Below are 25584 nucleotides of genomic sequence, written 5' to 3'. Positions count from 1 at the left end.
AAAAAATATACTTTAAGTGATTGGTCCAAACTTTCCCATCTACTTTTATGGCTCTGATCAGCGCAGTACCTCAGCAAATTATTATTCATGCATATTATATTCATGCTGAATGGCCACAGAAACAGGATTAGGGCCTCAGTTTGCTAGGTACTGTAAAACGCAATTGCCTTTGAGAGATTACACTTAATTCATCTTTACAATAAGCTATGAGGTACAGAAATATCATTATCTCTATTTTCCAGCTAGTAAATCAAGGAATAAAAAAAGTTATGTGACTCAGCTAAATTCACACAAGAAACCTGTGGCAGAGATGGAAATTGAACATGGATCTAAATCCCAATCCAGTTCCTCAAACATCCTGAGGTTTGGGGTGTTTGAAATTCAGGTCTGGAACTCAATTGCGCAGCTTGCATCCATCTCTAGATTTAAATACAAAACATACTAATTTTTCCCCACCCAAAATGTAGTTATTCTGGTTATGACAATGTAAGTAAATTCTAGTTTAGAGAATAATCTAGGTAATTTTTCAAATACTTACAAATATATACATATTTAACACATTTTAAAGGGACAGATTTTGCCACCCTTATTCACATTCATTATCTTAGCTCACACTTCTTTCAACAGTGTTTTTTCAGAGTAAGATCGTACTCAAAAATTAGTAATGGTGACAGACTCTTGCTCAAAAGATATTATTTTTAATATTATATAACAACTGGTTATGTATCAAGACATTTGACATGCTTGTAAATCATATTAGTCAGCACAATTAATTATTATGTCTTAAGAGCACAGTATTTTAATAGCAAACCACAGAAAGCTGGCTCACACTGTTTCCTTTGTGATCGTTTGTTGGGGGGAACTATTAATTTATAATGTAACATCAGTAGGAGAAAATATAAGTTGAAATAACAAATGAGTTTAAGATTCAAACTAGTCTCGGGCCAATATTCTTCACTAACACTCATTAAGGATCTCTAATCTGAAGCTGTGGTGAACCGTCACTAGAGATTTGAACATATAAGTGTTGTTTTTTTTTCTTAGAGATTTCTCCATTGACATTAATTAAGCGCTCCCTAGACTCAGAAACATTGGAGAACTTTATTAAAAACTTGCTGGCCAGATGGAGTTTTCCATTCTCATGGAATTTTAAACTTCAGCATATTGCATTAAGTATGCGTTTAGGGGCCACAAATTTTCATTCTGCTCCAATTATACGGGGTGAATAATCTCTGAAAACACAAATATGTTGGGATTTTCAAATGCAAGGAAGAAATTCATGTGCCTAAAATACTGATTTTCCACACCTATGTTTTTTTTTTAAAAGCCCACCTATGATGTCTAACCATAAGGACATGCAGCTTCCAACTTCTAGAATGATAGTTACGTTGAATATTCATATAAGACAATGGCACCCAGACTGCTTTCAGGAAAACATTTTCATTAGCATGTTATTAAGTGATTTCCTAAATTGGGACCTGAATGAGATACTTAAGTAGAAAATTATTTAGGGTTATGTAGTTTTGATTAATGAATAGAGCAATAGTAAAATAAAAGCCCAAGAATTTAGGCTGATTCCCATAAATTTGTGGTTTCAATACTTAAAGTGAGATTTTCCTTTACATTTCTATTGTACTCTGAATGTTAGTGTTTTGTAGAGGGCCTTTGTTTGAGATGAATCCCAAACCCCAGTCCTAACAGAGTAAATAAATACCCAAGCTTTTTTAATAATGCCCCCATGAGAAGAAGAAATGTGAATTTGGAATGAACTCCCGACTACAACTTTCTTATCCTTAGTCATTTTCAACCTCAGAGACTTCTCAGTTATTCATTTCCCCCCTATGGAAGATTAAAGGCTCTTCAATACTCAAAAATCATTGACACACCGATAAAAACAGCTACTGGACTGGCACACACTGGCAAGATTGAATCCTTATTGTATAATATATGATCTATGAGAAAGAGAAGAAAGAGACTTTTTAATGAAACTGAGCACAGGACTAGCATGAAAAGATAATCTTTTTGGTACATGCACTGTAGTTTGTAAAACTATATTGGGCTATATTTTCAAACACTGTCCCTTTCAGAGCCCATAATTAGTGAGATGATGGTGGGTACTAGTGTGGGTCAGAAGCATAAAGGGATATACAAATGTTTAGTTTAGCTGGTAAATAAATACAACCGTGCCATGTGAACACCTGTTCTCCCTTTCAGGTGACGCTGTAAATAAAAAGTGGGCAGCAGCATCTCCCATAAATGTAAACAAACCTGTTTGTGTTAGCGATTGGCTGAACAAGTAGTAGGACTGAGTTTTACATTGGACTCAGAACTAAAGCAGTTATGTAAACAAACATAATCTACATTTGTAAATTGCACTTTTATGATAGAGATTGCACTATAGTACTTGTATGAGGTGAACTAAATACTATTTCTTTTAATTATCTTTTTTACAGTGCAAATATTTATAATCAAATATAATAATATAAAGTGATCACTGTACACTTTGTATTCTGTTTTGTAATTGATAGCAATATATTTGAAAATGCAGGAAAACATCCAAAAATATTTTTAATAAATATAAATTGCTATTCTATTATTGCTTAACAGTGTGATTAAAACTGTGATTAAGTGTGACTTTTTTATTCTAATTAATTTGGTTTTTGTTAATTACTTGCATTAATGGTGATTAATTAACAGCCCTAGTGTCAACATTTCCAAAGTGACAGTTTTAGTTTTCATCTGAAAAAGGAAAAAAGAAAATCAGTTTTCAAGTTCATTTTGTTTTACCAGCCCTAGTGAGCACACACAAAATATAGCCCATCAAGCATTTGCTGGTGGTTTATGATGAGCTGGCTGTTTGACTCTCCTGGTTTCTAGTTGCTGCTGTTTCATTAAAGATTGATTGGGGAAAAAAATCCTAAAATTCTTTCCTGAAATTACATTTAAATGAAAACTACGAAATACATTTAAATAATTGTGTGTCAGAGAGAAGGAGGACCACAAAAGAATGGATGGGATAGCAGTAGTCCACAAAACAATACACATGATGAAAATGTTTGAGAACCCCTAAATATGGTTATTTTAGAGACAACCAAGTGCTGTCTGCCTTTGTTTTGTCCCAGTGCTAATATCCATGATACATGCAATTGGTGTCAGTGTTTCTCTCTGTCCTTCAAATCGCCCCTAACTTCATAACACTCCAGTTCATTGTTAGGGGAAGAAAACTGCAAGAATAACTTGAGTGAGATCTATGACCTGTGTTACACTGAAGAACAGACTGAATAATGATAGCGGTGTCTTTTGGCCTTGAAATCCATTAAGGAGACTTAGGAAAAGGATGACTCACTGCTAGCAACTCCTCGGTGCTGGACATGTCATAGAGGCTGTCTTCCCATCACGTACCTGTTGCTGCTGATGACTCTGCCTCTGTAGTGGCCTGCCTTTTCCTGTGAATTGCTCCCCCGCCCTCCAACCCCAGCCAGGTCACTTTAAAGTCTCTCCCCTTCCAGGGTATTTCATGCATAAAAGCAAGGGGAAATAATGCAAATAAACTGAGTTCAGAGGAAATAGAGGGGAATGACCCTCTCAAAGTGCGTCAGAATCTGGCACTCCTTTCCCCCAGGGAGGGACCATTGAGCACAGTTGTTTGGGAAGCTCCTACCTTCAGTCACCCCTTTCCTCAGCTGCTTCCCCTGGTCTGCCAACAGATTAGCTGCTCTGCTCCCTTTTTAAGCTCCTCCTCCAGTCTCTATATGCTGAAAAAGGGAACAGTCCAACACATTATCACATATATCGAATATCCTAGTTCCATCATGGGAAATATAATACCTCTTAAAAATAAAACAGGAATGCATAAAAAGCTGAGTTCATATCTATACGTGAGGGAAGTGCAATATGTTCCCTCTGAGTCTCACTGATCTGCTGTTTGGGGTGCAGGTTATCAAATTATTGAGATAAAGCTACCATTGTAAGGAATAGGATGCTCGGTATCGCATAACAAACTAATGAAAAAAAGTGTTTGGGTCTAGCCTCCCTGCACAAAACTTTGAGGAAATTTGGATTTAGATATGAATCCCATTTCAAAGTTCAGGTTTGGTCCTTTCCTACTTTTTGCAGAGAGATGGAAAATATAGATAAATGTAGTGTGAATAAAAGATAATACACCATGATAACTAAATATAGGTAGGTATTAAAAGTTCTTCTAGATGCTTTCAATTAGTATCCTTACATGTTTTATATTGTGCCGCTAGTCTTTTTGCAAATGACTACATTGGTAAAGTAAAACCATAAGAAGTTCTGAGACTTTTTAAAATTGTTTTATTTATTTTATTTTTAATTCAGAAAACCAACACATTTTCGGGAATTATATTTGTAGCTGTCATACACTGACCGAATGTGGCACAAGAAAATGCTAGAACACATCAATATTTACTTTCATTAACACTTCTCAGTTATTTTTCCTTTTGTGAGTGCTATCTGATTAATTTTGATAAAGTGAACAAGCTTTATATTTAATAACCTGATTTTATTATATATATTCAAAGGTTGTAGTTCTTCATTATTTCTTGAAACTCCATGGATTTTGAGTTATTATTTATTTGGTAAATGTTCTATTTAAGGAAATATTAGGTGTTTAATCGCTTAACCTCATGTCAATCGGGGATGCAGAAGTTCATGTCCTGTAGTTTTTGTATAATACAGTGATTTTCCCCCGCCCCGTATCCACAGGATAATGGCTGTTTATTTTCTTTCTGTATAGTTCCATGCACTTCTATGTTGCAATATACAAATATTAGCTAAAAATACTACAAGCAGATCAATGCTCTGTATCAGACGCACTATTAATAAATGCATTTGCTGTGAATTGTGAAAGACATAAAAAAAAAAGGAAAAAAATCTACCGAAAGACTGGGAACCTCTAGGACTTTTTGTGAAGAAATAAGTGTGAAAAGCATTATTCTACAAAAGCAGCTGATGCTGTTAATTACTTTTGCATTGGGATTCAGGTCTTCACAATGAAACAGATATTAATACTTATGAGTAGGAGTTCTAGATTCACCACTGACATGCAATTCAGACTGCATAATTATTGTGTTCGCAAAGTACTATGTACAGTGAGTGGTAGATACTATGAGTATCTATCCTAAGAAAACTAGTCTTAGAATGGGGCAATGTAATTTTGAAACAGAGCCATAGCTCTTTCAGGTCTCAGTCCTTCCAATTATTCCATAGGGATAGTTCTCTGTGTTTAGGTAAAGCCCCATTGACTTCAAAAGGACTCCACATGGATTTACCCCCACAGAGTAATTCGTTGGATCAGAGCCAAAGCCAATTACTTTCCTACAATTGCTGAAAATTACTAGACAGGAAAGAAAATAGTGCCAGAAATAAAATACTTGGTTGATGCTTACGCTCCACATAAACAAACTGCTGTGCACCATTGTTGGATATTAACATGTCAGATGAGATGGACTCAGTAGTCTGGGTTGAGCAGCATTTCCAAGCGGTCACCCTCATATGCCCTTGGACTCAGCAGGCTGAGTCAATGAGCAAACCTCACAGGATTTTTGGGCACTGCAGGGATCTTTAGCTTAGGTATGAGGAATGGGGTGAATGGGGAAGCCAAAAAAACACCATAGGGGGTGGGAGGGAGGCGAGGGAAGGGGGGAGAGAGAGAGAGAAGAAACCAGCTTAACCATGAAAGTTATTTATTGCCAGGTAATAACCATACAAGGGGAGACAAACAAACAAGACAGTTATAATATTAAATCTAACTTAAATTTGATTATAAAAGTCAGATTTAGGTTTAGAAAACATAATTAGGGAATAGGACATGTTAGAAGGCTATACTGAGGGGGGGAGAGAGAGAGAGAGAACGGGTTCTCACCACTCTGTGAAGCTTGAATGGAGCAGGGGTCCCAGGTGGGGGTTGTAGCTGAGGGTCCAGAGTACTGGATACAGTCAGAGCCCCCAGCATGATCAGTTATTAGAGGGAACCAAGATGAAGCTTCAATACCAGGAGAAGATGAAGTCCCAATGGAACTGAAGGAGATGTTGGATACAGGCATCAGAACACTTACTCGAGAGTGGGAAGTGTTTTTTTGTAGGGAGAATGGTTCAAGGGAGAACATTAGATTTGTTTATAGGCAAACTGATGGCTCAAGGGAGTATACCAAAGTTGTTTTGTTCAAGCTAGACAATAGGAGCTTAATATTCCCGGCTATGGGCGGTGTTCCTTCCACGGAGCTCACAATGCAATTAGGGAGCTTCAGTATTTTGGATACCAATAAAGGATTCATTACTAGAATTGGTCTGATAACTACTGAGCTGGGTGTGTGCAGGTGTGGGTTCATTAACATCTGGAGCAGAGATCCCCCATCATGCAGTGCTTCCCTACTTTTCTGGTCCCAGAGTTCAGTGTGGTACTTGCCTTGGAATCTCTGTTGTCCATTCTGTAGCTAATGGAGACGCCTCCCTGTCCCATCTTCAGTGGAAATGAGACTAGGGGAATTTCCTTAATCCTGTCACCCGTGGCCAAGGGGTTTAGGTGGGTCTTCCACTGCCTTTTCATTGCTTTTTGTAAATTTTTCTTCTGACTGGCTTTGGTTCAGGCAGGGGCTGGGGGGAGGTCTGTCATGAGTCAGACAGGCTGTTGTGCCTTGGTTCCCCAAGAACAAAGAGCTGACAAGTAACAGCTGTCTCACTTGGGATAAATAATTAAAGTCATGGGAGCAGGAGGACTGAACCCTCAATCTTCCACCTCTGAGATGAGTGACCTAGCCACTGGACCAGGGATCGGCAACCTTTGGGACGCGGCCCACAAGGGTAAGCACCCTGGAATGTCTGGCAGGTTTGTTTACCTGCTGCATCCGCAGGTTCACCTGATTGCGGCTCCCATTGGCCATGGTTTGACGCTCCAGGCCAATACGGCTGCAGGAAGTGGCAGCCAGAACATCCCTCGGCCTGTGCTGCTTCCCGCAGTCCCTATTGGCTTGGAGTGGCGAACCGCAGCCAGTGGGAGCCACGATGGGCCGTACCTGTGGATGCGGCAGGTAAACAAACTGGCCCGTCACACCAGCATGCTTACCTTGACATACTGCAGATTGCCGATCCCTGCACTGGACTATAGAGTGATTGTCACTCAGTCTCTGGCTCAATTAGTACCTGAATATTTAATACCAAGTGGCACGAGGTCAACACAAGAGAGACACCCACATGAGAATGTCCCAGATTCAGTCCCAACCCCCACCCAACCAAGCCATTTTGTGTGAAGTTAAACAGGTGCTTAAACTTGTTCTTGCAAATACCAGTTTAGGCACCTAAGGTTCCAGAGACCAAGAGAGGGTTTTCCAGCTGTAGATCATCTCCCTGAAGATTCAACTAAGGCACCTATCTTCAAGACATAAGTGGGCATAGGACACATGCTTCTTATTGGTATGTCCCATTGGCTAGCTTAGCCAGCTCCTTCTATAGCTTGTGGCTGTTGTGGCACTCACCATCAAGCACCTCTGTCTCAGTCTTCCCATGTAACTTAACTCAGAATCAGTGGATTCCACTGATTTTCTAAGCACTGTGACACTCCAGTTTGGATCCAGACAAGGCTTCCTGACTAACATTATACTATATATGGAAGAGAGGTAAACTTCTATTGTTTCTTTATAGGTGATGAACCTCATTTTCAAGAGGCCATAAATAATGTAAATTAATATTAAAACAAATGTAAATACAATTCCTAAATTATTTTATTAGTCAAACAACGGAGTCAAATTGTCTGTGAAGCTACCAATTCTGTATATGTTATGCTAAAGAAAAGTGTAGCACTGAATGCAATCATGTATTTTGATATCAATGAGTTATCCCCTTAGAGATACTCAGTAAGCATAAACGAAAGGATTTCAGATATGATTTAAAATTTCCTACAACAGAGTGATCAACATAACTCAGAACCTTTCATAACATTATAAAACACACACACATACACAGTCGTCAGAAACCTTGAACAGATTGGTTTATCAAGTTCATATGTTAGATAAACTGATGAAAAAATAACTTTTTGAAATTATATTAGATAGAGATACCTCAAGTGAGGCCAAGACAAATGTGGGATCACTATCTTGCAAGACAAATATCCCTGTAACAAAGACATTACATAATTGCATAGCAATTGATGATCATATAATTACTGCACACATTCATTAGCAGATAATTATTTGTCACTGGTAAAGTCTACAAGATTTGAAGGTTAAGACAAGTATACAATAGAATTGTATCCAAACCTGTATTTTATATTAATTTTCTATCCTTCCACTTCTTTAATATCTAAATCAGGGATCAGCAACCTTTCAGAAGTGGTGTGCCGAATCTTCATTTATTCACTCTGATTTAAGGTTTTGCGTGCCAGTAATACATTTTAACATTTTTAGAAGGTCTCTTTCTAGAAGTCTATAATATATAACTAAACTATTGTTGTATCTAAACTAAATAAGGTTTTTAAAATGTTTAAGAAGCTTCATTTAAAATTAAATTAAAATGCAGAGCCCCCCGGACCGGTGGCCAGGACCTGGGCAGTGTGAGTGCCACTGAAAATCAGCTCTATCTTTGGAACGCGTGCCATAGGTTGCCTACCCCTTATCTAAATTAAGGTTACTTTTCCCATCAGCTCTTCATGTACACTCAACCAATCCCCTTCATAAAATAAGTTTTCAGCAGCCAATTTCTCTAATATTTTCTATCCCATAGCCATGATGTCAAGCCCAAAACATTATTTTCTTCTGCAAGATATATTCCCTTCTTCCCATCTAGATTGCTTTCCCAAATTGTAGAGCCTGAAGATAACCTCCTAAATCCACATTTAGGCACTTAAACAAGGGACCTGCTTTTCAAAAACATGAGCATCCACATTTCTCACTGAAGTCTAAAGATTCATCACTTTTGAAAATCAGGCCAAATTATAGGCAGCCATGTTTTCCAAAATCTTGCCCCTTGTCTGTCAATCAGCCAACCCCCTGCTTCTGTCTGTTACATTGCTCATGAAGTGCCCTGCATTGCAATGAAAGTCTTACAGTGATAAGTCACAGCCTGCTGTGGTAGGAATAGACATGTTTTCATGATGGTGATAAAGCTGGCCTACCTTACCTTGTTTACCAAAGATATAGAAAGAGCTGAAAGCTAAATATTAAAAGGACAGAGGGATCCTACTTCGGGACATTGTCCTAGAGAAGGACATTATGGCAATGTTATGCAGTTATGGCACAGCAGGACCATGAGAAAGGCAAGAGATTGGTTAAGAGGCACTTCCCTTCAAAAAATTTAAATAATCATAAATAAACCAAAGTTTTTTAAAATGTTTGTAATAGAAATGCGTAAACATCCATGAGGCCAAATCCATTCCGAGTCATTCAGAAGCTGCTCACTCTGAAGTCAAAGAGAGCCAGCCCTATGATAGCTGTATGTGTCATTAGCAATTCAGGATGATATAACTTGGCAAGACCATACAATGTCCTAAAACAGGGGAGGAATAGCTCAGTGGTTTGAGCATTAGCCTGCTAAACCCACGCCTGTGAATTCAATCCTTGAGGGCACCATTTAGGGAGCTGGGGCAAAAAATCAATCTGGGGATTAATCTTGCTTTGAGCTGGGGGTTGGACTAGATGATCTCCTGAGGTCCCTTCCAACCCTGGTATTCTACAATTAAAAATATTTGCACATGTCCTTATCATCCTTGAGCTCTTTGTTCTGCATCATCCTTGAGTGCTCCTTTAATATCTTGATCATCCAGTGGCCATACTGGTTGTTTAGCAGGCTTCCTGCTTCTGATGTATTTTTTTTAAAAATTCTATTACTTTTTTAATCTTTGGCTAGCTGTTCTTCAAATTCTTTTTTGGCCTTCCTGATTATATTTTTACACTTCATTTGCCAGAGTTTATGGTCCTTTCTATTTTCCTCATTAGGATTTAACTTCCACTTTTTAAAGGATGCCTTCTTGCCTCTCAATGCTTCTTTTACTTTGTTGTTTAGCCCTGGTAGCACTTTTTTGGTTCTCTTACTATGTTTTTTAATTTGAGATATACATTTAAGTTGAGCCTCTATTATGGTGTCTTTAAAGAGTTTCCATGCAGCTTGCAGGGATTTTACTTTTGGTACTGTACCTTTTAATTTCTGTTTAACTAACCTCATTTTTGTGTAGTTCCCCCTTTCTGAAATTAAATGCTACACTGTTGGGCCACTGTGGTGTTTTCCTCACCACAGGTATGTTAACTTTAATTATATTATGGTCACTATTACCAAGCGGGTCAGCTATAGTCACCTCTTGGACCTGATCATGTGCTCCACTTAGGACTAAATCAAGAATTGCCTCTCCTTTTGTGGGTTCCAGGACTAGCTGCTTCAAGAAGCAGTCATTTAAAGGTGTCAAGAAACTTTATCTCTGCATCCCTTCCTGAGGTTATAGGGTTATCCCTTCCTCCAGTCAATATGGAGATAGTTGAAATCTCCTATTATTTCTGAGTTTTTTATTTTAATAGCCTCTCTAATCTCCCTGAACATTTCAGTCACTATCACCATCCTGGTCAGGTAGTTGGTAATAAATACCTACTGCTATATTCTTGTTATTCAAGCATGGAATTACTATCCATAGAGATTCTATGGTACAGTTTGGTTCATTTAAGATGTTTACTTCATTTGATTCTACATTTTCTTTCACCTATAGTGCCACTCTCCCATAGCATGACTTGCTCTGTCCTTCATATATATTATGTAAACTGGTATTAATGTGTCCCATTGATTATCTGCATTCCACCAAGTTTCTGTGATGCCTATTATATCAATATCCCCATTTAATATGAGACACTCTAGTTCATCCATCTTGTTATTTAGATTTCTAAAATTGGTATATAAGCACTTTTAAAACCTTTTCACTTTTTAGCTGTCTGCCATTACATGATGTAATTGAATGGGTCTTTTTCTCTCTCGACTGTTTCTCATCAGATCCTACCTGTATTTGATCATCTACCATCCTCTCCTCCTTATTAGGACACAGGGGAGGATCTATAAATGGAGATTCCCTAAGGGATGTCCAAACCTTGTGCTCCTCCATACCTGTCGGCTTTCCGTCAGCCCTTAATTTAAAAACTGCTTATTAACTTTTTAATTTTAAAGTGCCAGCAATCTGGTTCCATTTTGGTTTAGGTAGACCCCATCCTTCCTCCTCCTTTCCCAAAAATTTACCCAGTTCCTAATAAATCTAAACCCCTCCTCCGTACACCATTGTCTCATCCACACATTGAGACCCTGCAGTTCTGCCTGTCTAACTGGCCCTGTGCGTGGAACTGGGAGCATCTCAGAGAATGCTACCATGGAGTTCCTGGACTTCAATCTCTTACCTAGCAGCCCAATTTTGGCCTCCAGGACCTCTTTCCTATCCTTCCCCTATGTCATTGTTACCTACATGTACCATGACCACCGGCTACTTCCCAAGCCCGACCTTGATTCACTATGGGGCCATAAGCAAGTCACATGATTACAAATACTACCACCCCAGTCCTCCAGGGTCACAGATCCCTGATTACAGCCAAAGTATCATTCAATTGTTCTGTTGCAGCACAGAGCATCCTGGGAGCACAAGAAAGGGGAACACACCACCTACACACTGTGGAACCCAAGTCAGAGGGAGTTTCCAAATATAGTCAGAGACTAGGAGATCAAACTTGGAAGGGAATATGGGGAGAGTTAGTGGAGCCTTGACAATGCAGGTCCACTGGCCATTTTTCCCTGCAAAGTGGGAGGGGAAGTTCAACACTCACAGAAATTACTGCAGTAGAAGCCAGAGAACAACTGTACTGCTTCTCTATGGCCTGTGGTACGAGAGGTTTTTCTTCTTTCCAGGTCCTATTGAATTTTCAGTGCATTCAGCTCCGTTACTAGTGAATGGAGATAAATGCTCAGAAACCAAAAAAAGGCAGGTAAGTGTTGTTTATTAATCAATTAAGCACTCTCAGTCTCTTTCCTGGCCCAATGACTGTTCATTGTCATTATGACAGACTACAAATTTCCACTACAAATGAAAATAAATAGTCAGGGTGAGACTGGCTCTATGGCAGGGTACATAAGGCACTTACCTTAAATGTGAAGACCCCAGTTAGACTCCCTGTTCCAGTGATTAATTAATTATTAGGGCTGTCAAGTGATTAAAAAATTAATCACAATTAATTGCACTGTTAAACAATAATAGAATACAATTTAAATATTTTGTATGTTTTCTACATTTTCAAATATATTGATTTCAATTACAACACAGAATACAAAGTGTACAGTCCTCACTTTATATTTTTGTTACAATAGTATTTTTCAATTCACCTAATACAAGTACTGTAGTGCAATCTCTTTTTCATGAAATTTTAGCTTACAAATCTAGAATTATAAACAAAAAAACTGCCTTAAAAATAAAAACAACGTAAAACTTTAGAGCCTACAAGTCCACTCAGTCCTACTTCTTGTTTATCCAATCGCTTAGACAAACAAGTTTGTTTACATTTTCAGGAGATAATGCTGCCCTCTTGTTTACAGTGTCACCTGAAAGTGAGAACAAGCATTCCTATGGCACTGTTGTAGCCAGCATCACAAGATATTTGCATGCCAGATGTGCTAAAGATAGTTATGTCCCTTCATGTTTCAACCATCATTCCAGAGGATGTGTCCATGCTGATGATGGGTTCTGCTTGATAACAACCCAAAGCAGTGCAGACCAACACTGTTGATGTTCATTTTCATCATCTGAGTCAGATGCCACAAGCAGAAGGTTAATTTTCTTTTTTGGTGGTTCAGGTTCTATAGTTTCCACATCAGAGTGTTGCTCTTGTAAGACTTCTGAAAGCGTGCTCCACACCTCATCCTTCTCAGATTTTGGAAGGCACTTCAGATTCTTAAGCCTTGGGTGGAGTGCTGTAGCTATCTTTAGAAATCTCACATTGGTACCTTATTTCCGTTTTGTCAAATCTGTTCTTAAAATGAACATGTGCTGAGTCATCATCTGAGACTACTATAACATGAAATATTTGGCAGAATGTGGGTAAAACAGAGCCAGAGACATACAATTCTCCCCAAATTGTTCAATCACAAATGTAATTAATGCATTTTTTTTAAATGAGCATCTTCAGCATGGAAGCATGTCCTCTGGAATGGTGGCTGAAGCATGAAGGAGCACACGAATATTTAGCATATCTGGCATGTAAATACCTTGCAATGCTGGCTACAAAGTCCCATGCAAACTTCTTTTCTCACTTTCTGGTGACATTGTAAATAAGAAGTGGGCAGCATTGTCTCCCGTAAATGTAAACAAAATGGTTTGTCTTAACAATTGGCTGAACAAGAAGTAGGACCAAGTAGACTTGTAGACTCTAAAGTTTTGCATTATTTTTGTTTTTGAGTGCAGTTCAACAACAACAACAACAACAAAAATCTACGTTTGTAAATTGCACTTTCAGGATAAAGAGATTTCACTATGGTACTTGTATGAATTGAATTGAAAAATACTATTTCTTTTGTTTATCATTTTTACAGTGCAAATATTTGTAATAAAATAATACTATAAAGTGAGCACTGTACATTTTGTATTCTGTGCTGTAACTGAATATATTTTATTAAATATTTTTGGATGTTTTTCTACATTTTCAATTGGTATTATATTGTTTAACAATGTGATTAATGGTGATTAATTTTTGAGTTAATCATGTGATTTAACTGCAATTAATTGACAGCCCTATTAATTATTTATACAACCTGGACCAGCTTCAACACCAGAGGTTGAGAGAGCCCCTATAGTATCCCATAGCCCAGTTGCAAGGCTGCTCACAACACATGAGACCCAAGTTCAAATCTCTGCTCTATATCTGGGGGAGGGTCTATATCTGGGGGAGGATTGGACCTGGGTCTCCCATGTGAGTACCCTAAACCCTGGGCTTAAAGTTATAAGGAGGTTGGTCATAGCATTTCCACCTGTTTATGAATAGCATCTAAGTCCTGAAAAATGTTTTGAGGGTGTAACTATTAGGCCATTCATGTTGAATTTGCAGGCAGTTTTAGGGTTGTCCAATACTGCATTTTTTAGAGAATACATTATTTGTCAGAAAATTTTTGCCTAGCTCTAGTGAACTGTTTAGTAATATTTCATGGATGCAGTTGTTGAAGTATATCTGTGCATCTACGAAGGAGGTAAAGAAGAATATTAAAGTGAGCTAGCAGATGGACCGTTTATAGTGTGTTCTGTTTGTAGAACTGATAGTTATAATTATTCTAATTCAAATACATACCTTCAAATTTGAACTAATTGTATGAATTAATACATGAATCAATATGAGCATCAGCCTTCACACACAGTCCTGGTGCTATATCATCTGAACAATTCTGCAATTTTGTAATCAACCTTTTCTTCCTCTCCTCTGCACCCCTTTTTATAAGGAGATCAACCAATCAACCAGCACTCGCTATTAGGCACGACCATCCCCATCACAGTTTCAGACAGTTTTATTTTAACATTCACATGATCAAATGATTCAGGGAATAACGTGTTTGTGTTTGTAAAGTTCAATATTGAAACTCAGACAGAATGTCATAACAAATTTAACCATAAAAAACCCCAATCCAAATACAGAAGCATCTTTTGCTCTGTAAGGTACTAGAACAAAGCCAATGGACAATTTTACATGCCTCTAACAGTGCTAGTAGGATGAGAATTCTCTAGTTTTGACTATAGACTAATTAATTGCTGAAAAGGTGCTATTAGAGTCTGTCATGTCACTGATGCATATATTTATGACTCCATGAAAATGCAGTGACGTTATAGAAAGAACTGGCTATTAAAGAGCTGTTACAGGGCATTGTGTCAGTAATACATGGATTAAGGGTCTCCAGGAGGACACATTGACAAGACAGATCATAATAGCTCAGTAAGAGGAATCACATTCCATCATATGATGCCAATGATTTATAGGTTATGTACGGAGAACTGTCTCATATATTGCCATTGAGATTGCTGGAAAACAGATTAATTTTTTCCAACTACCATCTTTTGCAACACTCACATGTCAAAGAAAATTAAAAACAAATTTATGTATTTGGAAATGCCTAATTCATGAGTTTGAGAAGAGTGTCTTATCTATCCTATTATCCACAGGCACAATATAAACTACTGAAAACTGAGATGTTACTAACTGTAGTTTTCCTTGCTTTATTAGATTTAAGCTAAAACCTCACTGTTGTTTAGATGAATTGTATGTATAGTACCAAAAGAAAAATTAAAAATCATTTTACCATAGTTATTTACTATTTGTAGTGAAGTAGCACCTACAGGTCTCAACAAAAAATGAGGCCTCGCTGTGTTATGCGCTGAAGAAATACATAGTAAGACAAAGTACATAATTTAACTATAATATTTAGTTTCCCCATTTTACAGCTGGGAACTGAGAAGTTAAATGACTTGCCCATGTTCACACAAGAAGTCTGTGGCACAGAAAACATTGAACACTGATCTAAGTCCCAGTTCAGTGCCTTAACCACACCATCCTTTCTCGTGGAAAATATTACTTTAAATTATTGTGTTTCTGTATATGTATTATATAGAATGTGAACATTACTTAATAAAATTTCATCCAGAATTATAAAAAAATTTAAAAAATGGATCCTACACTATCTAGTCATAGATTTCAAGACCAGAAGGGACCACTGTGATTATCTAGTCTGCACTCCTGTATAAAACAAGAAATTCCATTAATTCATTCCTGTCTGAACTAGAGAATATCTTTTAGAAAAAGGAAAAAACAAACAAAAACAAAAAACACCCCCCACAACCCTTGGTAAACTGATCCAATGGTTAGTTATCTTCACTTTTTGTCTGCTAAACTGAAGAGCCCATCACAAAAAGTATTGTTTCCCCCATGTACGTACTTATTGACTGATGAAGTCACCAGTTAGCCTTCTCTTTGTTAAACTGAATACATTGAGCTCCTGAGGTCTATCACTAAAAGGGATGTTTTAATCATTCTCATGGCGCATCTCTAACCCCTCTCCAATTTATCTATCTCCTTGAATTGGCTCAATTTTTGAGGTATTTAAATATACAACAAACAATTACATCGCTCTCTGATGGGATGTTTGAGTGGCAAGGACTAACTCACATATCTATTACATTTTCTTAATTTTGGCAAAACAGAGGCAAAAAGCCCCAACCTAACAATCATGATTTCTTGCAGTCATGAATGAAGTACGAAGTCTGCATTCTGGAGGTCAATCTCCTCCTCTATATAGCTGCTCAGGATAGTCCACCAGGCATTAATCCTATCCTTCTGTCTTGCACTTTTAGAATTCCCTTATTATCAGAAAAATGTTTACAAATTCAGTGGATGCTGCAGGCAAGCCAAATAAAGTCAATATCATACGATTACTGCTATGCAATTGCACCAGTCATAAAAACAACATTGTTTAGCCAAAAAGCAAACACGTCAAAAGCGTGAAAAAAAGACACTGCACTGCATTTCACAGAATGGTACAGTGCCAAGGGATCAGAGTAGCATCCAGGTTCATAATAAAAGAACATAAGCTTCCACCTACTCCATACAAAACATTCTTGCAGCACAGAGAAAACAGATATGACAAATGAGAATCATTTACCTGAAAATATTCTTGAAGAAGGAGACAATAGAAAAGAGCAAAAAGGCTGCTTTTTAAAATACTAAACATACATTGAGTCCAGTCTCCTGCCTTCACTAGCAGGGCCAAGTACTGATTTTTGCCACAGATCCCTAAGTGAGTTCAAGCCTTGAGGGGGACCAAAACTCTGAGTTTAGCAGACCAATGCACAAACCACTGAGCTATCCCTCCCAACATAGCACCTACATGTGGCTTGTTTTTAAAGTGCAGTTTTACTTTGAAACTAGGCTACATAAAAGATAGCACCTTCTTATTCAGGCCTGTTACCTGAGTATAGTCAGACTCATATCTGTCAAAAATAAGGGGTAATAAATCGAAAAGAATGTCAGTCAGGTAGAACAAATACAATTCTGGCAGAGTGAACTGGATACTTTTGTGTCTTGTACATCAGTAGGGTGACCAGATGTCCCGATTTTATAGGGACAATCCTGATGTTTGGGTCTTTTTCTTATATAGACTCCTATTACCCCCATCCCGATTTTTCACATTTGCTGTTTGGTCGCCCTAATCATCAGTACAGTTGCATAACTAAGAGTTTCAGGGTATGTCTACACTGCAAAAAAAAGACCTGCAGCAGTGAGTGTCAGAGCACAGGTCAGCTGACTTGGGCTTACTGTACAGGGCTAAAAAACCCAGAAGTGTAGACATTCAGCCTCAGGCTGAAGCATGGCTTATCAAATCGGGGGGTGGGTGGGTCTCAGAACTTGGGTGTATGCCTAAGCCCCATTCTCTGCCTCAGATTTTTTTGCCAAGTAGCCAAATTGACCTGGGTTCTGAGATTCACTGCTGCAGGTCTTTTTTTTTTTTTTTTGGCGCAGTGTAGACATAACCTCAATTGCAAAGCTACTTTACAATCCCATTATTTTCTCTGTTTTGCTCTCAGTTACACTTATGCAACCCCACTGAAAGTAATAGAGTTGCAGAACTGTATCTGAAGGCAATATTTGACCTACAGAATCTTTATTACTAGTAATACATGGGTCTGATAGAAGACAACTGAACTTCCAGATCCCAGCCTGAGTTTTCAGGTCTGGCAGATAGAAAAGCCATCTCTATTTGTAAACTACTTGTGATTGGGAAATTATTGAGAAAAATAACCACTGAACGCAACAACACTATTTTATAGTCAATTTTCAGATAGCCATGCACATTAAGAATTAATCACATCCTGATGCTTATTCCTCACTTGAAGTCAAAATGCTCCATTTTTTGATATCACAATTGGTTGTTATAGAAATAATCAGATCACAACGGGAAATTATGATTTGAGGTGAAGAATAAGGAACATGAGCAGATGAACCCTTAAGAAACAAACAGAGAGATATTTCTCTTGCTTCAGTCATAATAAGTGAAGAGAACAGAAATGAAATACACTATATACATAAATAAATATACAGTACAAACGGCTTATTTTGAATTTGGAGAAATATGCAATTCTATCTGGAGGTGAATAAAAACACTTATACATATGCAGTAACATCTTGCACTTGAAGGCCACAATCCTGCAAAGACAATACAACCTGTGAGTAGCCCTTTGAATGGGACTACTCCCAGTGAATGAAGTTAAGCATGTGCTTAAGTGTTTGCAAATACACTAAATAACATGAGCTGTTTAAAGCTAAAATTTCACTCCTCAGCATCCCTTCTTTATTTTGTGCAAGAATGCAATGTGAATGTAACCCCTGATTGCAAGATATTCCTTATAATTAGATACTGCATTCACTGATTTATGAGGGAGTAGGAAGCTTGGAATATAGCAAAAGATTCTAAATTTCCCAACAGGAAATAATAAGTAATACCTGGCTCTTTCATAGCATTTTTCATTAGTAGATCTCAAAGGCTCAGATCAAAGGGAGTTAGTGATCTCCTTTGTTAAGCACTTTGATTCAGATCTTCAAAAAGGTATTTAGGAACCTATCATTATCTGCATATTAGAAATGATGAGGCTGAGAAAGAGGGAGGTAAGGTGACTTCCCCAAGGTCACCAAGCAAGCCAGTGGCACAGCCAGGAAGAGAGCCTATGTCTCCTGAATCCCAGTCCAGCACTCTATTTGCTAGGTAACACTGCCTCCCTAAATAAATGAAAGCAAGACAACATATGCTAACACAATGGTCCTCAAACTTTTCCATACCAGAACCCCCATGTTACCAAGACAAAAAACAAAACAAAACAACAACAATAATCTTCAGGATATCTTTCCATCTACACAAAAAAGAAAGAGGGTGGTCATAACTGGGATGTGGTCACAACTTCCAGGTTGAAAACCGTTATGCTAACAGATGATTAGAGGCATAGAACAGCTTCCATACAAGGTCAGATTAAAAAGAGTAGGAAAAGAGATGACTAAGGGACTGGATATTATAGAAGTCTATAAAGTCATGAATAGTGTGGAGAAAGTGAATAGGAAAGTGTTATTTACCCCTTCACATAACACAAGATCCGAGGGGCTCACTCTTAGACAGGTTACTGTGAAGAAATCCTTCTTTATGTTTGTTTTGAAATTAATAGGCAGCAGGTTTAACTTGTTGGTGGGGCATGTTGTGAACGCCAAGAGTATAACTAGCTTCAAGAAAAGTATTAGATAAATTAATGAAGGAGAGTCTATTAATGGCTATTAGGATTTCTTACCCATACCCTTTTGTTTTTTGTTAAGGAGTCCTTGAGAACAGAGCTGTTTTAAAGAAGTGGGAGAAAGGGGAAAAACAAACAAACAAACCATCATTCCCTGTCCTCTCCAAGATCTTATTGTTTGGTTCCTTCCCTTACCTGAAATTTCTTTTCCTTGTGATATGTGGGTATAAATGAAAGCATCTTTTCAACTCTTCTCCAGAGCAGAGAGGAAACAGACTTTCTTTTTATTTCCCTTATTAAGGACTTCCCTTGTTAATGGAGTTATTTCTACAATACAGATGGAAGAAAAAAAAAACTGTCACAAAGATTCTTACCTGAAAAGGAAATGTCAACAGCTGCTCATTCATTGTAGTTTAACTCAGCCAAAAAAAAAAAAAAGAATGAACCTGAATTCATCAACTTTCAAATAATTGGTTGCTATTAGGCTACAGCCAGCTCAACTGTGGCTAATTTCAGGAAGTCACAGGTGTAGCGCTCTGTGATCAGGCAAAATGGGTCGTGTGGGTGCTTAACACCTCTGAAAATCAGACCACTTTTATTGGGTTTCAAAATATAGAGTTAAGAACTGAACTTCAAGGCATGCAAATTTGAAAATTTAGACCCAATTGAACTTAATTTTGAAGAATGACACTCATTGTTGTTCCAAGGTTATGTACATTCCACACAAATATGATGTCCCCTAATTTTTCATGTTGAAAATTATTTTAATAAAAAGCCATGAAATTGAGGTTATCATTTTAATTGTCCTGCGTGAATAATTGTTTGTATCTCTCCTTTTGGGCTTTGTTACACTCCAAATCCCAAATTTGGCCTGGGGAGAAGTAAGATTCTGAACAAAGTTCACATTTCTTTACAGAAATGTTCACATTTCTTTCTCTCTCCTTCATGTGTTACTGTGGATATTTTTAGTTTAATTTTGATTTTACTCAATATTTTCTTCTAAAAGGCTCTATTTATTTTAAAATACCATCAGTTATGAATTGATCAAATATAGATTGCAGAGGAGAAAATATCTGTATTGAAAAATTGCTATTTGAGAATAATGTGTGTGGAGTTGCATGGGAAGTTTATGCAACATTGATTAGTGGTATAATTATGGGTTTAGAGAACCTTCCATTTGATGCTTACTATGATCCATGCTTACTGTGTACCTGTATATGTCCTATCCTGCATGATTCTACATGTATGCTGACCCCTATGCTGGTGCAGAACCCTCTTAAAGCTAATGGAGCTGTTCACAGGCACAGGAGCCTAACTAGAGCAGCAGAATGTAGTTAGTCACATGGCAAAAAAACAAACTTCCTCTACATTACTTATGCTCTCTAGACCCCTGTTAATCCCTCTTATGTTATTTCTTTAAAAATATCCTCCCAAGTTCACTGTATTAGTATATTATAAAGATTTCCTGAGTGGGCTACCTTGAGGGGGTGAGAGGGTAGGGACCCTCCCTCTGAATGGGAGGTGGAATGAGAGAATCTACTGGGACTTGTGGGGATGGGCCAGCCAGCTCCTGGCTGGGAAGAGGTGTCCTGGTAGTTCCTACGGTCATTCCTATGGCAGTTCCTGGACACCTTGTCCTCAGTGCTGCCCCTCGGCAGCTGGTGCTCATGCTCCTATCCTTCCCCTGGGACTGGTGTCTCTATTATGACCTCTGGTGGTCCTACCTGCTCCCCAGCAGCCAACCCCATCTCATGTGCCATGGTGACCCTCCTCCAGGTGCCAGATTAGTCTCCTTCCCTGCATGTAAAACATCAATCTGACCCATCCCACCCCCAATATTTCCACTGAGGGGGCACTAGTCCCACCCCTGGTTCCACTGTCTCTGGGGATACCAATATTTCCTTTGTAGCTTCCTAAGACAACAATGGCAAGCAAACATGAAACATACTTTCAAGTTTCACTCATATTTTCATGCTCTTAATTGTGGCTAATATAAAGAGTTGCATCACTGCTGTACTCATTTATTTATTTGTCAGCCCAATTAGTTATGCATATGTTATGCTGTAGTTTATTTTTAATACTAGATTTGCAACTGGTACCGGAAAATAAGACCTGTCAAAGCATGGATTCACTGTGAGAAAAAAAATTCTCCTCTGAGTTAGTGAATAAAAATGAAACATTTTAGCTACTGTGCAGCTATCAGCACTCAGAACTAGGATTGGTACTATGACTCCATAAATATTCATTAAAAGAATTAACTACTGTAGATGGTTACGAGTACATTAGCTAGAGAGCCTCTTAGCACAATATAATAGATGTGTAGGCAATGTGCAGACTTCATCTGATGGTGTCTTCTTCTTTTCCTCAAGGGAGTTATCAAAGTCTGTTTAAACTAAGCAAACAGATCTGGTGTAGGATTTTACCTGTACGGGGGATGGATTTAAAGTGTTTACTAATGAAGGCTAAAATAGTGTCACATGGATAGAAGACTTCTTAGGAACAGTATAAGTAATAAGGTGTGAAAGTCAGAGGAAAAGCCCAGATTTGTGTTTCTTGCCTGGTTGTAAATGATAATCATTACCTTTAATCATGGTAGATATCCCAGAAAAACATGTCAAACAAATATGGACCTAACTAGACATCGCCTTAAATTACAGGAATCATCTCCTTTCTTACTCTTCCTCCATTACATTTGCTACTACAGATTAGCTATAGTGCATTGGCTAGCATATGAAATGGAGTGGAATGTCAAAAGATGAGTCAGACAATCATGCTAATATTCTCTGGAATTAATTCTTAAGAAATGTTCTATACATAACCACTGCAACAACCATAATACATGTGTGCATTTCCACCGGAGCACAGATCAGGCTATTTCCTGGGGATCAATGATCGAATGAGGTTAATAGCCCTTGGCTGCACGTCAGGCTAACTCCTTTTAGAAGGTCATAAACTGCAAGAAAATGTCCTACTTCTTGATTGCTATTACTTAACTAGTAATGTGTGTTTTGGTCACTTCAGATCCATGGCCTGTGCCATGCTTCCATAAATTTCTCTAGTGCACTCCTGTTCCAGTCAATGGTGTGCTATTAATTAGCAAAGCTATGTCAGTACCAATCTCTTCAAATATTCCCTTTGTAAATTCAGTCTAGTCTTCAGAAAGCTCCTGGAAAAATCAATGTAATGTACCACATTATAAAATATCCAATGATGTTATAAACTATATAAAGAGGTGAGTTAGGAGAAGGAATTTAGGAGCGGCACAGAGAGAGAGAGAGAGAGAGAGAATGGGTGATTCTATAGCCTACTGGTTAGGGCAGCCACCTGGGAGGTGGGAGACCAAGGTCCACAGCTGCCAACTTTCACACTGTAAATAAGCGCCCGACTTTCATAATAAGGCAAAAAACAAGCAATACCCATTTCAAAACAAGGCCGAAACAAGCCAATCCCTAAGAACCTCAACACTCTGTCACTAGATCCCCCCCCAGTATACAGACTGGGACTGTGGTGAGCCTGCTGGGCACCCCTGACTCTTGCCTGGGGTGCTGATCAAAAAAAAAAAGACGCAACAAGCTAAAAGCCAAAAACTAGCTAACAAGCAACTCACAAGCCGATTAAGCCAAAAACAAGCCCAACGTCTGTGTTTTTTCCACGGGTTTCGCATGTCTGCCTGGGTCACGTCCTTTTGCTCCAGTGACTGATTATCCAAAATGAAACAGCTTCAACAGGAGAGATTAAGAAGGCAACATCCCATCGTTTAGGGCATCTACAAAAGAGGGGAGAGACCCCGTTCAATGTCTTTCTCCCCAGCTGGCAGAGAAAAGAATTGAACCTTCATCTTCATATCCCAAGTGAGTATTCTAACCACTAGGTTGATGGCTATAAGGGAGCTAATATCTCCACCTCTTCCAGCTGGATTCTGAAGGGGACCTGATTCTGTGGGTGTCCTCAGAGTCACCTACTGGATTGGAAACTGAGATAACATAGGTATTCTCCTCCCCTCCTCCACCCCACGTTCCCCTGGATACTGCTGGGGATTAGGTGTCCAGATACCTAGAGTGAGCCAGAAGTTTGCATGCTCAGAGGCAGAAATTTAGGTACCCAGGGAATTTTTACAGCAGACATTTAGGATACAAGTGAGTCTAGGCTCCTACAAGGTTAGGCAGAAGCTGAAAGGGGGTTTTGTGGATGTGTGATGCCCCAAATTGGGATTGTGGTACCTAAATCCCTTTGAAAATCTGGGTCTTATTGGCTTTGTAAGACAATGTAATAATACTGTCAATACTTGGGCATATTTTTCAACTGATTTCATAGCTTATTTCATTTATCATGCCTGCATTCTGACCCTAATAACTTCTATTATTTCCATTACTGAAAGAATTGGCTCCTTGATTTAACTGTACCAAATTATCCCAATGACATTTAAGGCTCTTCCATTTATCTAAATTTACTTTCAGCAAAAGCTTACATGTTCTGCCTGATCTTCAGCTGGAATAGATGAGGGTAATTCTTTTGACTTTAACCAGTTACAGATCTGTACCATAATACCGCTTGAAGATCCTTCAGAAGTGTAGGAAACCTTCCCTATACCTTCTACATGAGAAATGTCAGTTTCAAATGAAGATTTATATTTATTTAAAAAAAAAAAACAGCTTTTCATTAGATCATCAGAGTGCTCTGTGTCCAGAGATCATCCAAATTTTCCCTTGCAAATCCTTAAAGAAAAATCTTACATATTGTAACCAATGAAACCAATAGGGGAACAGAAAATATTTCAAAATGTCACTAATTTAATACAGAACAATGTTCTGCTCTGAATACTATAGAGAAGTTAAAAAATTCTATAGAAAGATCAACATTTTCTGTGAAATTGTATAGGGCTTCTCTATGGGATGTATTTCTGCATGTGTAATCTATAAAACATTGAAGTTCTCAACCTAAACTTTTGCATTTTAAACCAGCATGTGTAAGACTAGGCTTAACACACTGCAATTTGCCTTTCATTTTGAACTACAAATTGAACCTTTTGTATTACTGTTCTGTATCCTGAACATGATGTTCTGTAGGCTTCTATTAGTTTAGATTGGCTGCCATGGAAACTGGAGTGTGTGGGGAGGTTGTTTTTTTTAAACCTAAGTCATTTGTCTCTTTCCTCATTTCTTTAAAACAAAATTCAATGATGGCCTAAACAAGTAAAGACAACCTATTGTTTGTTGGGAGGGGTTACTGATTAGTCTAGAATTTTGGGAGTGTGAAGTGTATTTAGCATTCACAAAAGGCAACAGATATGCACTGATGTTCTCTATTTATACTGAGAACATGTTTGTTGTTATATGTTAAAAATTTTACACCACCGGGAGAACATTTTAGAAGAACAACTAGAGTCAGCATAACTGATGGACAAATTCATTCTCTCTCTCCTTGAAAAATATGAGAGTTCAAGTGTCCTGACTTACTTCCACCCCGGTCTATAGGTTTGTTTGTTAGTCTGGGATAGAATTTTGGGTTTGACTTTTTGATACTCTTATACTAACATGTGTAAACAAAGGACAAAGATACTGTAATGTTGCTTCTGCCTAGTCAGCTGGATTTGTTAGTACAATGGGACCAGATAAGAGCAGTTAGTGTTACTGGAGAGCACACTTTAAGATTGCCTCAGCCCCTATCTCACGGCAAAATCAAGCAAGTTGGGAGGGGCAAAGGGGTTTTCAGGGGAGGCATAAAACACAAAAAGACCAAAGAAATGCTGAACAGAGCACAACCTCACTCCTTACCCTTCCCATGGGGTACAAAAGGGGTGGGATGAAGACCCCAGACCCAAAATGGAACATGCTGCTAAGTTGTAAGGGGTGGGACTGTGGGCATGTAGTACAGGTATATTTTTACCTGCTAAGAAGGAGGAGGTGGGAATATGGGGAATGGGAATGGGAAATGAGAATGGGGAACGGAGATATAGGCAAGGCTCTGTGGTGTCAGAGCTGGGAGGGGGGATATGGGGTAAATGCTCTGAGGCGTCAGAGCTGGGAACGGAACACTGGGAAACAGTTCTGCCGGCATGTAGAGCTATGAATGTGTTTTCTTGGAACTAACCCCAATAAACATTGCGTTGTCTACACTTTGAACTTCTGGTCTTTTGCTGCTTGCTGTCTGCACTGACAAGAACCAGGGAAGTGGGAGGGTGAAGGGAAATCCCTCTAACACTAGATAGACTCAAAGACAGCAAGAGAGAAATACTTCCAGACTGAGAACAACATTGATGTCAATAACCATTGCCAGCCCATCAGGATATTCAATCAGAAGTGAGATGGTGT

The 25584-nt window shown here is 38.3% G+C and overlaps 1 long non-coding RNA gene across 1 annotated transcript; it reads right to left on the bottom strand.

Moving 5' to 3' along the window:
• Nucleotides 1-347: 347 nt before the first annotated feature.
• LOC120401841 lies at nt 348-19604 on the bottom strand. The gene is made up of 4 exons (XR_005596771.1): nt 19469-19604; nt 3662-3755; nt 1887-1952; nt 348-419 (listed from the first exon to the last, which is right to left on the bottom strand). It is a non-coding gene; the product is annotated as an uncharacterized LOC120401841 (long non-coding RNA).
• Nucleotides 19605-25584: the final 5980 nt, after the last annotated feature.

Source organism: Mauremys reevesii, linkage group 3 (genome assembly GCF_016161935.1).
Source record: "Mauremys reevesii isolate NIE-2019 linkage group 3, ASM1616193v1, whole genome shotgun sequence".
Lineage (NCBI taxonomy): Eukaryota > Metazoa > Chordata > Testudines > Geoemydidae > Mauremys > Mauremys reevesii.
Note: the sequence above shows the minus strand (reverse complement) of the source record. Positions and strands in the feature narration are given on the sequence as shown.